The sequence below is a fragment of the Uloborus diversus genome, chromosome 2, assembly GCF_026930045.1.
Source record: "Uloborus diversus isolate 005 chromosome 2, Udiv.v.3.1, whole genome shotgun sequence".
Classification (NCBI taxonomy): domain Eukaryota; kingdom Metazoa; phylum Arthropoda; class Arachnida; order Araneae; family Uloboridae; genus Uloborus; species Uloborus diversus.
Window position 1 is genome coordinate 30275424 of NC_072732.1, and position 13341 is coordinate 30288764.

The window sequence follows — 13341 nt, forward strand, 5'->3', positions numbered from 1 at the left end:
ATCTATTATTTTTTTTAAAAAATAAATTGAAATCAATTCCTTCTCCCCCTGCGAGTTTTCGAAATTGAAATTTCAAAAACGCAACTTTAAACAAACTTTGAAGATTTTAAGAATAGGAGAATCTGGAGCATTTCCCAAGAAAATTGTTCAAAATTATGGTTCAAAAAATTGAAGCAATGTTTTACACTCAAGGGCTATTCAACTTACATTTTTTGTAAGTGTCGTTTTAAAAACCCATTGCTTATGATATTTAAGAAAGGCGGCATGGGGACTCTTGCACGAATATTTTCTCAAACTCAAGTCTTAAATTGCAATTTGTAAGGCCATATTTTGTAATATTAGGGTCATTGATTTTTAGAAATTAGAGCTCCAGAAACGCTATTCTGAGCGATTTTCGATATTGTTGAGTATTTGTGGGCTTCTCCAGAGTGTGCGCCGCACAAGGGCGGCCAAAGCAAGGGGTGGCCGAAGGCCGCATCATATAGTTCTTATAATCAAGCAAAATTCCTCAAGAATTTCTCACAAAATAACTTATAATAAGTAGAATAAATTATGCTGATTTTTAAATGTTCAATTGTCAAAGTATGTGACGATTTCCCGACAGCATAGCATAGTTTAAGAAAAATAGAATGTTAGGGAACATTGTGTTGGTTCATTGTCCATTAATATCTACTCTTAACACACATGCTTCATTTGGTTGCAAAGTTTGTGACAGAACCGGTAATCAGACATGGATACAGGGAACCCCCCCCCCCCCCCAAAGCTTCTATAAACCTAAACAATGAAGACATATTTTATTTATTAAAAAAAAGTTATACTGATTAAATACTCTCGCAAGCATTTCAAACAACAAACTATGTAACAAACTCTGTGTTTAACAATCGTGGATGCGTGGAGAGAAAGTGGAAAATTGCGACTCCCTTGAAAGTAACGTATATGAATGACGAACTAAAATGTTGTACTTCTTCCCTTTTACGACAATTTTTCTGATTAAAATCTTGAATGAACTGCAGGTAGGAGGACAGCGCTCTTGCCCCGGGAAGCAAATTTAAATGTAGCTCCAAAACGAAGATCCAAAAGGATGCCATGACCTCCTTGACGAAACTAAAGAAGGCTTAAAATTGCGTTTCTAGGACTTTACTTTCGGAAAACTTCGCTGGTTGAACCATCGATCTTAAGGACCCAATTAAAAGTCTCGGATTCACCTCTTCCACCTTAACTTAATCAAACATAGCCTAAAAATGTTGGCTCCAAAATCCAAAACGTGTTTTCAGACGACAGCCCTTTCTATCATCAAAGGTCATATAAAATTGCTTTGGCATATTTCGAAATTTTTGCTGTGGAGGACCCCGAAATCCATTCGCAAACATTACTATCAAAGACAGTCTCAATTAGCGTCTTTTGAGAATCCCCTAATTCCACCCCCTCTCACTTAACGTATTGAAAAACAAACTAAAATTGCGTTTTTCAAACATCAGTTTCAAGAACTTTTGGGAAAGACCCCGGATCCCCCTTTTCTCCAACGCAGTCACTGTACCTGAAAATTTCGTTTGTAGACGGTTCCGTGGAGCCACAGCTTCCTGCCTAAACTAGCCTGAAATTGACTTCAGTTTCAAAAACACAGTTCATAAGGGCACACTGAACCCCCACCCGCTCTTAGTCCCATCGTTATCTAACAATGCTTAAAATACGATTATGGGACTTATATTTCTAAAGAATTCCGGAGAACTTCCAGGCTTATGTAACTTTTTACGGCGCTAGTGCATATCCATCAATCGTCCAGTTGAGGTAGACAAAAGTCTATAGTTATATTTTTCAGATATTAATGTTGAAAATTATCCGAAAGATCTGTAGAAGCTTCCCAGTTTTGTTAACGTCACCAAAGATAATATAAAATTACGATTTTAGAAATATCCGCTTAAGAGCTCCAAAATCCTTCCTTCCCAAAAATAGCCTATAATGGATTTCAGTTCCGAAAAATATTTTGGCTCGGAATATTTCCACGTTTCCCCTATTGTTTTCAAATCTAGTCAAAAACGGGTTTTTGAAAAAATAGTGCCGAGAAATCACTGGAGGATAGCCGCCAGATCCCCTACCGTCACCAAAGACGGCCTAAATTTGCGTTTTAAACTTATCTTTCGAAATCCTTCGATGAGAGACGATTGAATCTCCCTCCCTCTTGCAACGTCAACAAAGCTAACCCAAAATGGCGGGTTTAAAATTTCAGTTTCAGAGATTTTTCGAGAAGAACGCCGATCCTTCCTAAGCGACGGTCTTAAAAAATAGCTTCAAATTTATTTCAATTTTGAAAGAATTTTAGGAAAGAAATGCAACCTAAAAGTTGCGATATTTGACGTCAATTTCAAAAAATTTTCCATGCACCTTGAATATACTCGACTCTTTTGTCCTTGCAACCAAACACAACTAAAGATTAACTAAAAATATTTTTCATACGCCAATTTCGATAATTTTCTTGGAGCAATCCTCCTCTCCTGAACCCCTGACGCTTCCCCTTCCTCCGTCTGATGTCACCGAAGAAAGACTATAAAGTGCGAAAAGTAACAACGTATAAAAATCACAAATTCGCAGATAGTAATCGGCGAATTTGTGCTTTTTATACGTTGTTACTTTTCGTTTCTAAACAACAGCACAAAGGTACTTATTTGTCTTACTATAAAATGCGTTTTTACGACTAGTAAATTTTGGTATCTATTACTTTCTTTAAAGTTATAAATTGTACCTAAGGAGTTTCTTATTATAAAACATTTCTTCCTTTTTATAAGATCATTCTTCTGTTCCCCCACCCCCCTTTTTTTTAATTCGAACTTGGCATAGAAATTTAAACAAAGATTTATACAGACGTTAAAGATTAGTCAAAATATGCAAATTACTCTTGAGGGGTGGCACATTAGGTCTTTGCACACGGGCGGCCGACACCCTAGGATCGGCCCTGAGAGTAACATCTTTGTTTATAACATATATGAAAGCTGGTATTAAGTTGGTACAAGTAAAACCAAAAAACTCTTGAAAAGAATCATTGGATGAGTCCAAATCAAAATTTAATTTTGATCTGGGGGCACGGCAGTGCCCCCGCCAAGTCGAGCGCGAAGCAAACACTGCCGTACCATCCTTTACTGGAACCATTTCGCCGCATTTTCAGGCCCCTATTTGAGAACCTTCTGATGAGACTAGAACGCAGAAATTTTCGTCATCCAGTAAGCTATAATCACATACTTAAAATCCGAAATTTCAAGTCTGTAGGTCATTTAGTTCCGAAGTTAAGCGAAAGCAAAGTTTCGCATTTATGACACTCACTCACTCATGATCATCAAAATAGAACTAGTACTTCCCATAAACTCAGAGAGGTGAAATTTGGTACAGAGTTAGGGTTTGATGGCCACATAAAGGGAAAACTATAAAAACTAGGCTAATTGAAGATCTGGAGTGATCCTGATTAGAAAACACAAGAGCCCAACCAAACTATTAGAGATCGACATACCGCCTTTACAAAAAATATTCAACTTGGTGGGCCGCTTCATTTGATGTCAAAAATCGAAAGTCTGAAGTATCTAATGAAGAACCCTCAGCTGTATTAGAGATATGGTAATGCTCCCGTCTACTATTGGTACATAAAAAAAATCGACTGTCATTGCAAAAGTCCAGCGTAGTGAGACACATCTTCTAATTTAATTTAGCCTAACTTTAGTCTACTCGAATATTACACAAATTAAATGTTTCTACAAAAAGAAGTGAAATCCCACCAAAAACATTCTGTAAAAAACTAGCCAAGTCTCGATGGAGCTGCTTGTTTATCTCTAAAAAGTAATGAAATCTAGACAAAGTCATGTCAAGTCGAAGGTTCCTTACTGCGATTTCTTTATTGTTATAGTTAATGTTGTGTGACTTGGCCGTTAAAGGGTACACAAGGGTACAAAACCAGGTGCTCCACGACACGATTGCACCAATCTGTCGCCAGAACCGCTACCTATTGACGATGGAAAATTGCCACTTGGAAAACGTGTAAACAAAATTGACTTGTACCCACTAACGTATAAAGAATGTTTAACGGCCAAGTCACACAACATTAACTATAACAATAAAGAAATCGCAGTAAGGAACCTTCGACTTGACATGACTTTGTCTAGATTTCATTACTTTTTAGAGATAAACAAGCAGCTCCATCGAGACTTGGCTAGTTTTTTACAGAATGTTTTTGGTGGGATGTAATTTACTTTAACAAATACTTTTTCTATTTATAGTCAGCAAATTATTTATTCGTGTTCTTAGTTTGATCGATATGAATAACCAGCTCAGTTTTAAGTGTTTTTTACTTTCTTCTATATCTAATATATAGAAGAAAGTATTGGATTCGTGCAAATTTTCAAATTTCGAATTTTGACGGATTCGAACGTTTTGAGGTGTGCTGAGTCCATTTCGACTATTTTTGGAAAATGTCTGTCTGTCTGTGTGTATGTGTGTGTGTGTGGACAGATGCGTGTGTGTATGTGTGTCACGTCTGTGTGTGACCAGTTTTTTGTGGCCGCTCTACAGCAAAAACTACCGCATGAAATCGAACGAAATTTGGTACACATATGTGCCCCTATGTGAACTTGTGTCCATTGGTTTTTGGCGCGAATTCCTCCAAGGGGGGTGCAGCAATGGGACGTTTTTTGAGTTACGCGTGCTTGCTATTCCTCAGGAAGTAACTGGCGGAATCAAATAAAATTTGGTCCGTATGTTGCCATTAACAGGAACAGGTGCCGATTCAATTTTGGTGTCAATAACTCAAACGGGGGTTGAGCTATAGAACGTTTTTTGTCGTCAATTGTGACTGCTGTATCTCAAGAAATAATGAACGGAATGAAAAAAAAACTAGTATGTTGTGGCCATCACGAAACTTTCTTCTATATCTTTCTTATAATTCTGATCCCTCCCCATGCTTAACGAGGAAGCAATATTCCCAACAAAAACAAAATTACACATGCAAAAACTTGACGACCATCCCAATGTCTGAATTATTACAAAAGCAAAGCAGAGAGCGAAAATTGAAAGTTATTTTAAAAGCCTTGCTTGAATTAATTACAAATATTTTATTTGTTAACAAACATAAGATGGCAACAGTTAAAAACTTTAAATCATTGAGATAATATTTCCGATCATTTCCATACAATTAAAATCACGAGAAATACGCAGACGACAATCTATTACGATTTATCTTTCTTATTGTTGCATTAATAAAGCTATTGTTATTCGCAAAAAAAAAAAAAAAAAATTAAAAAATTAATTTGAATTCTTAAAATTTGAATTCAAATTATGTTTTTCGCAATCACGAGTTGCGACAGGACCCTACTCATTGGTTACTACTCTACTCACTTGTTTCTAGACACGGCTCTTGTCCCTCCAAGTCGACCCTCCTGTTGAACGGAGACGTGTGTATTAGTTGTGTATGTGTAGGCTTTTGTGTGTGCGTAGACCTGTGTGTATGCACGATGGCGTGTGTGTATGTGTGTGAATGCATATGTGTATAAGCGTGCGTGTGTCTAGGACACGGACGCCACCGACCAGGAGCGGCTACCGGAGGACGGAGCCGCGCCTGCAGGTGGCGGTGGTGATTGAAAAAGGTACGGAACATCAAAGACGGTCAAATGAGAACAATAAGCAATCGTGATTGCTCAAAAAAAATCAACACCTCTTGGAGCGATTGGCGTCAAAATTGAACCAAAGTCTGTTTACATATGGATTCACATATATTCCAAATTTCAACCAGAACGTAGAATTACTTCTTGAGATAGGGCACTCACAATGGAAAAAAAGAACGGGCGATTGCGCTACCCCCTTTTTAGCTGTTGACACCAAAATAAAATCAGCTCTTATACCCACTAAGGGCTACTTGTCAAAAAATTTTTGTTTGATTCCGTTCGTTATTTCTTGAGATACAGCAGTCACAATTGACGACAAAAAACGTTCTATAGCTCAACCCCCCTTTGAGTTATTGACACCAAAATTGAATCAGCACCTGCTCCTGTTAATGACAACATATGGACCAAATTTTGTTTGATTCCGCCAGTTACTTCCTGAGGAATAGCAAGCACGCGTAACTCAAAAAACGTCCCATTGCTCCACCCCCCTTGGAGGAATTCGCGCCAAAAACCAATGGGCACAAGTTCACATACGGGCACATATGTGTACCAAATTTCGTTCGATTTCATGCGGTAGTTTTTGCTGTAGAGCGGCCACAAAAAGCTGGTCACACACAGACGTGACACATAGATACACACATACATACATACACACACACACACAGACAGACAGACATTTTCCAAAAATAGTCGAAATGAACTCAGCACACCTCAAAACGTTCGAATCCGTCAAAATTCGAAATTCGAAAATTTGCACGAATCCAATACTTTCTTCTATATATTAGATATAGAAGAAAGTAAAAATTATCGGCAAGTAGCCCTTAGTGGGTATAAAAGCTGATTTTATTTTGGTGTCAACAGCTAAAAAGGGGGGTAGCGCAATCGCCCGTTCTTTTTTTCCATTGTGAGTGCCCTATCTCAAGAAGTAATGCTACGTTCTGGTTAAAATTTGGAATATATGTGAATCCATCCATATGTAAACAGGCTTTGGTTCAATTTTGGCACCAATCGCGCCAAGAGATGCTGATTTATTTTTATTATCATTATTTTTTAGCGAATAAAAATAGCTTTATTAATGCAACAATAAGAAAGATAAATCGTAATAGATTATCGTCTGCGTATTTCTCGTGATTTTAATTGTATGGAAATTCGGAAATATTATCTCAATGAATTAAAATTTTTAACTGTTGCCATCTTATGTTTGCTAACAAATAAAATATTTGTAATTAATCCAAGCAAGGCTTTTAAAATAACTTTCAATTTTCGCTCTTTGCTTTGCTTTTGCAATAATTCAGACATTGGGATGGTCGTCAAGTTTTTGCATGTGTAATTTTGTTTTTGTTGGGAATATTGCTTCCTCGTCAAGCATGGGCAGGGATCAGAAAAAAAAAGAAAAATATAGAAGAAAGTTTCGTAATAGCCACAACATACTAGTTATCTAGTGGGATAACATTTTACTAGATAAATATTTGGATTTTCAACATTTCCATTTTTCGAAAAGTTTTTCGGGCATTATACAAATATTCGAAACCGATTCATTGCTTGTGTTTTAATTTGTATTATGCATAGTCTTCTGATTGTTCTGTTCATTAATATGCAAAAAAAAAAGAAAAAAAAATAGTATATATTATGCATTGATGTTATAACTAACTTGATTTTTCTGTGTGGAAAAAGGGGGGGGGGGCGGAGGACGCCAGGAAAATTTCCCCTCGGGTGCCGTCAGTTCTTCGGACTGCCCTGTAGGTCTGTTTACTGATTGTGTTTCTATGACAAGAAGGCTTCTTCCCCAGGTAGTTTCATATCTGCTGACTCGTGGCGCAAGCAATCAATGACCTTGAAAGTCATGCAATTTTGTGATTTCTGCATTTTCAGAGTCAAATATTTCGGTGCGCCAAATGTCAGTCACACAAATCTTTCTCTTTTTGGATACTACTCTATGGTATGTATTTACTGAAATATGTACTACTGTGGCTCACTGTTTGAGTAGGAAGATTACGAGGGTCAAAGTTGCAGAAAAAAACTGTTTTTCGTACAGCTTTGAGTGACCCCTGACCTTCGCGAAAGGAGTCAACCACAACTAATATCGAACGAACAGATATCGAGGATTTAGTAGAACACAAAATAATTGACTGTGCTACGGTTCACTCTTAAAGTAAAAATTATTGGTCTATGTAAATCGGTATGATTTTCTTCACAAAAAAAAAAAAAACGAACTAAGTCCAACTTTGACCTCCCAAAACTTATTATTTTTTTTGCATTAAAAAAAAAAACACGTGTTTAGTAGTTTTAAATAAGGGACATATCCTGAAAATTTCAGCAAAATCAAAAACTATCCAGCCTGCCTGATCCTTAAATAACTGGCTTTAAACCACTAAAAACTAAAATAATTCCCCTGAATAAAAAAACAATTTATTAAATGACACGCAAGACTCTATTAAAATGATTCGATAACAAAATAATGTAACTTTTAAAGCTCATTTAAAATGTAAAAATATCTTCTAAATAAACATATTATACGTATACCTTACAAATAATAAGTTGTCAAAAAATAATAAAAGTTTCATTCAAAAATGGAAATTGAAGCATGAAACTAGGTGACGACACAAATGATATTCTTGTTTTCTTCATGTAGAAAGCATATAAACGAGTCGCCAATTAGAACAATTGTAAAACCTTAATTTTCAGATCTAGGTACATTAAGCAAAGGCATTTGCAAGCTTAAAATTTTGTGAGAATAGAAATTCCAAATTCGTCAATTGGATTAAATTTTGGCGAATGATAAAATTTGGGTACACAAACATAGGTGGATATTCGGTCCTTTAAAAATTGCAATATTACAATTTATGTCAAAAAGTTTGCCGAATGGACATTTTTTGGCAGGTCAGAGTGAATCTCCAGTAATCTCCCATTGGGGTGCCCATGACATTACGTATTATACACATGGGTCCAAATATGCACACACAGTTTAAAAAAAAAAAAAAAAACATAAAAACCAAATTTGCTATTTTTAAAATTGGGAAAATTATAAAGTTCTGCGTAAATCTTTTGAGAATGCTCAAAGCTATATGAACAATTTTAACGTAATCTCAGTTACGTTTACTTTCGATTTAGAACAATCGTACAATCCAAATAAAAATAATAGTTGAAAAAACTCAAAGAAAACACGCTTTTGTAGGAAAATTAACTAAAAAGTAAAAAATAATCTTTGGATGATAAGTAAAGTGATTGATAAAACACGTAAATTTAATGTAATAAAAAAACCGTGGGGTGCTGTCCAGTTACATTATAAATTATTATTAAATGGAAGAAATTCAAGACAACTGATAAGAAGCCCCAAACGCTTTTTTGTATTACATTTAAGTGTTTGGTCAATTACTTTATATACTTACTAGCGGTACTCGCACGGCTTTGTCCGTAGTAGAAAATTAAAAGATCATTTCGCCTGTACGTTTACAAATAATAGAGGATGAATTTCTCGCCAATTTGCATTGTTAAATGGCTCGCTCATGTTATGGTTCCACGTTATGATAATTTGCAGGGTAAAATGTTTTTAAAATTGGAATAGAAAAAGATCATAATCGAATTTTTGAAAAATCGCTTCAAGGTGCACACCCCCATACCACAAACTAATTCTGTGTCAAATTTCGTGAACATCAGTCGAACGGTTTAGGCGCTTTGCGCGTCACAGAAATCCGGACAGAGAGATTTTCAGCTTTATCATTAGTAGAGATCATACAAAGAGTTTTTTTACTTTTTAGTTCATTTTCTTACAAAAGCATGGTTTTTTTTAAAAAGTTTTTTTAAACTTATTTTATTTTTCTTTCTTTTTTTCTGTTTAGTTTACCTTGTTTCAGGAAAAAATATTCATTTCAACATAATTAAAAAAATTTATATTCATGAAATTTCCCAAAAAAAGGGACTAAAAGGTCTCGAACTCAGGAAAGAATAACGCTGAAAAACAAATTTTTACGAATTTTCTGTTCCTCAATGTACTTAGGGAGTTTCTTATAGATTTCAAAGTGCAGAAAAAGAACATGTTTGCAAAACTTTTCTATCACCCTCCAATTTTAAGAAATTTCATTTATAAGTTTAGGATTTTATAGGCTATCTTATAGCAGTTAAAAGTTTACTATATTTATCTTTTAGATACATTTGATCATAGACACATTTTTTTACTCATTTCAGCGATAGAACATGTAACAAGATAGTAGAAACTGAAATCACTCTGATAAGTTTTATATATGCGACCTTGTACAGATGAGCTAGGCCTTCTGTATCATTTCGGTTTCACTCTAGATCACGGTAGTTGAAGTTGTCTTTCGGCCCGTGGAAGGCTCTGCCATCGGTTCCCATAGCTTATTCTTGCACTGAAAGAATTCTACAAAAATATGAAGATATTGATTCATGAAACTGACTACTCACATCATAATTGGAGTGTATGGGCAGGTTTTTTAAAAGTAAATACCGTTTTCACTCATATGCAACTTGATTATACAATATACTGCTATTTTCTGTGTGAATAAAACAGCAGGGCAATACATGAACATTGTATGAAGAAAGAAATGGCCAGAGCGCAAACAATATATTGCAGGTGGAAAAAAAAAAGCAAAAGGTTTCTCTAATCAATTTAAAAAATAATAGTTTAAAAAACTTAAAAAACACGCTTTAGTAGCAAAATGAACTAAAAAGTTAAAAATAATCTTTGGATGACAAGTATATAAAGTAGTTGACCAAACACTTAATTTTACTGTAATAAAAAAAAAGCGTGAGGGGCTGCCTATTTACATTTTTGCATGGATAAAAAGTGGAAGAAATTTAAGACAACTGATAAAAAGCCCCCCACGCTTTTTTTTTATTACAGTAAAATTAAGTGTTTGGTCAACTATTTTATATACTTGTCATCCAAAGAATATTTTTAACTTTTTAGTTCATTTTGCTACAAAAGCTTTTTTAGTTTTTTTAAAGTGTTACAAATAAGAATTGGATACTAAATATTGCTAACACATGTAACTCTTAAATGAAATCTTTGTCCATGTGTTCGATTTTTATAATGGAACTAGAGGACCCCACAGACGTTGTTCTGTTCAAACTTTAAAAATTGAAAAGTTAAAAAATTTCAATAAACAATCAAGTGTTTGTTTACAAGTTGTTATTAGCAAGTTGTTATTCATGCAAAGCTTTTGAGATAATTCAGACATTGGGATGGTCGTCAAGTTTTTGCATGAGTAATTTTTGTAATTGTTCGGAATATTGCTTCCTCGTCAAGCATAGGGAGGGATCAGAATTATAAGAAAGATATAGAAGAAAGTTTCGTGATGGTCACAACATACTAGTTAACCTTTTGGAGAATTTTGATTTTATTCATTGCCGCCATTACTTGTTTAGCGATACCATACGTTATTTTGTTTTTAACTTAAAAAAAAAAAAAAGTTGAGAAGCTAGATTAAAATAGCCCGAAAGCTGTAAAATATGAAAAAACTTCTAGGGCTCGACCGATGGCATTTTTTGGCCGATGGGCCGATGCCGATTGTTGGCCGATTGTTCAAAGATGGCCGATGGCCGATGGCCGATTGTTTTCCTCTGAATGGCCGATGGCCGATGGCCGATGCTGTTGGCCGATGGCAAAAAAAAAAAAAAAAAAATCTAACAGAAATAAATTAATAAGATTGTCAGGGATTTAAAGGATCATTGATTCATTTCACTTTACTTCCTTTCTGCAAATATGTAATTGTAATCCCCCCCCCCCCAAAAAAAAAACAGATTTCGACCTTAAATTTTTATTTTACGATCATCCAATTTAAACTTCACAAGTTTTTTTCGGCGCATATGTACATGCATATGTACCTAAGAACATATAGATGACCGAAATATCCGTTTTGAACGCCTCCCAAGTTAATTATCGCAAATTCTCTTGTGATGTCTTCATGCGCGTAAAGTTACGTCACTCAAAAACGTTATGAAATAGTAAGTTGAAAACTCATACATACGTAGTATGATCTAAAAGTTCGAGGACAAGTTGAATAAAAATTTACCGTGAATAGTTCACATTACCGAAGTACATCTATCTACAAAATAGTCACCTTGAACGACTATGCACTTCTACCAACGTTCGTATAGCTTTTAGAAGGACTCCTGGAAGACATTTATCGCAACCACCTGTAAGTCCTCTTGCGCTGCTGCTTTAACTTCACCGTGGGGAAGAAGGCGACTTTCATGTTGAGGATGCACGGTTCGATTGGTCAGTACTCTGATATGACAAACAAATAACATAACGTTTCGTCGGACTTAGCTCCGTGTGACTTTTACCTGTTCCCAGCAAAAAAACATTTGCATGGACGCCGCTTTCTTCCGTCAGGAGAAGATAAAGCTGCATCACAGTAGGTAGTGAAAAATGGCTTACAGGAGTTTTTCCAAAAGTTATATGAACACTGGCAAAAGTACATAGTCCCTCAAGATGACCTTTTCAACAGGGCTGTGGAGTCGGAGTCGAAGAGTCGGAGTCGGACTTATTTTGAGTTAAAGGAGTCTGAGTCGGAGTTGTTAGAAAACATGCTGACTCCGACTCCGGGCTTCTTTTTTTCTTTCCTTTTCACTGACTCCTTGCATTTTTAAAAAACTGACTACCAATTGGTTCGATTACACGTATAAGAAGATACTAATGAGAAAATAGCTGCCATTATGGCAATCAGTCAGCTTAAGTGCTTACCGAACTTTCTGTAGCCGTCCCGTAGTTTGCTTGCTTTTTAACTTAACTAATAGCAAGTGTCAGCAAACGGTTTTGTTGCCTAACATTTTCAAGTAATCACTTTCAAATAAAAATAGAAATATAGTGTTTTGTTCGATCACAGTTTTAAAATAGTAATAGAAAAGAAACAAAATAGTAAGTCAAACCCCGTAGCTAAGGTTGAAATTTTTAAGAGTGATCGGCAAATTCAAAAAAGTTCTGAAGCGAAAGCACGATTCCAAAAGATTCGATGAAATAATTTCATGTTCTTTTTCTTTATTAAGACTATTTCTATAAGCTTGGTTCTCACTAAAAAGTATGGAACAAAATAAGTGTAAATGATTTCTTGATTACAACACACTATAATTGCAGTTAATCTTAAAATCTTCATATTAAGGTTAACTGAACCAGCCAATAAAATTTAAATAAAAAATTTAGCGAAGAAGAAATATAGGTATAGTTAAAGCTGTTCGTACAAATTTGTGTACCGCCGCATTTTGTGTAAAATTAGCTCCTGATGTATATGAGCAATATTTTCGTTGAAATTTTATTGATGAAATATAATTTAAAATATATTGGCGAAAATTTTCAGAATTAAAGTATTTATATTTTTTATAAACTCTGAAATTAACAATTAACTTTGGGTGTCATCTACCAGATGGGCGTCACCCGGGCGCATTTAAGCATACGGTACTCGAATTTGGACATGTGAATAACACTCGCTCTTCATTGGTCGAATCGTCTGTCAATCAATCGCCTTTCGCTGGAAGTGAACTGAGAACGTTATGTTCGAATGTAAACATCGTGTTATAAGCTGTTTATTGAGCTGTATATTTGAGAAATAAATTGTTTTGTTGAGATATAAATTGTTTTGCTATCTTTTTATGTTTCTTGAAAGCATAGTGGCCGCAATTTTGCTCTGATTTCAAAAAAGAAGGTTATGCTTGAGCGGCTACTATTTTGTTGTTTACATTGTGG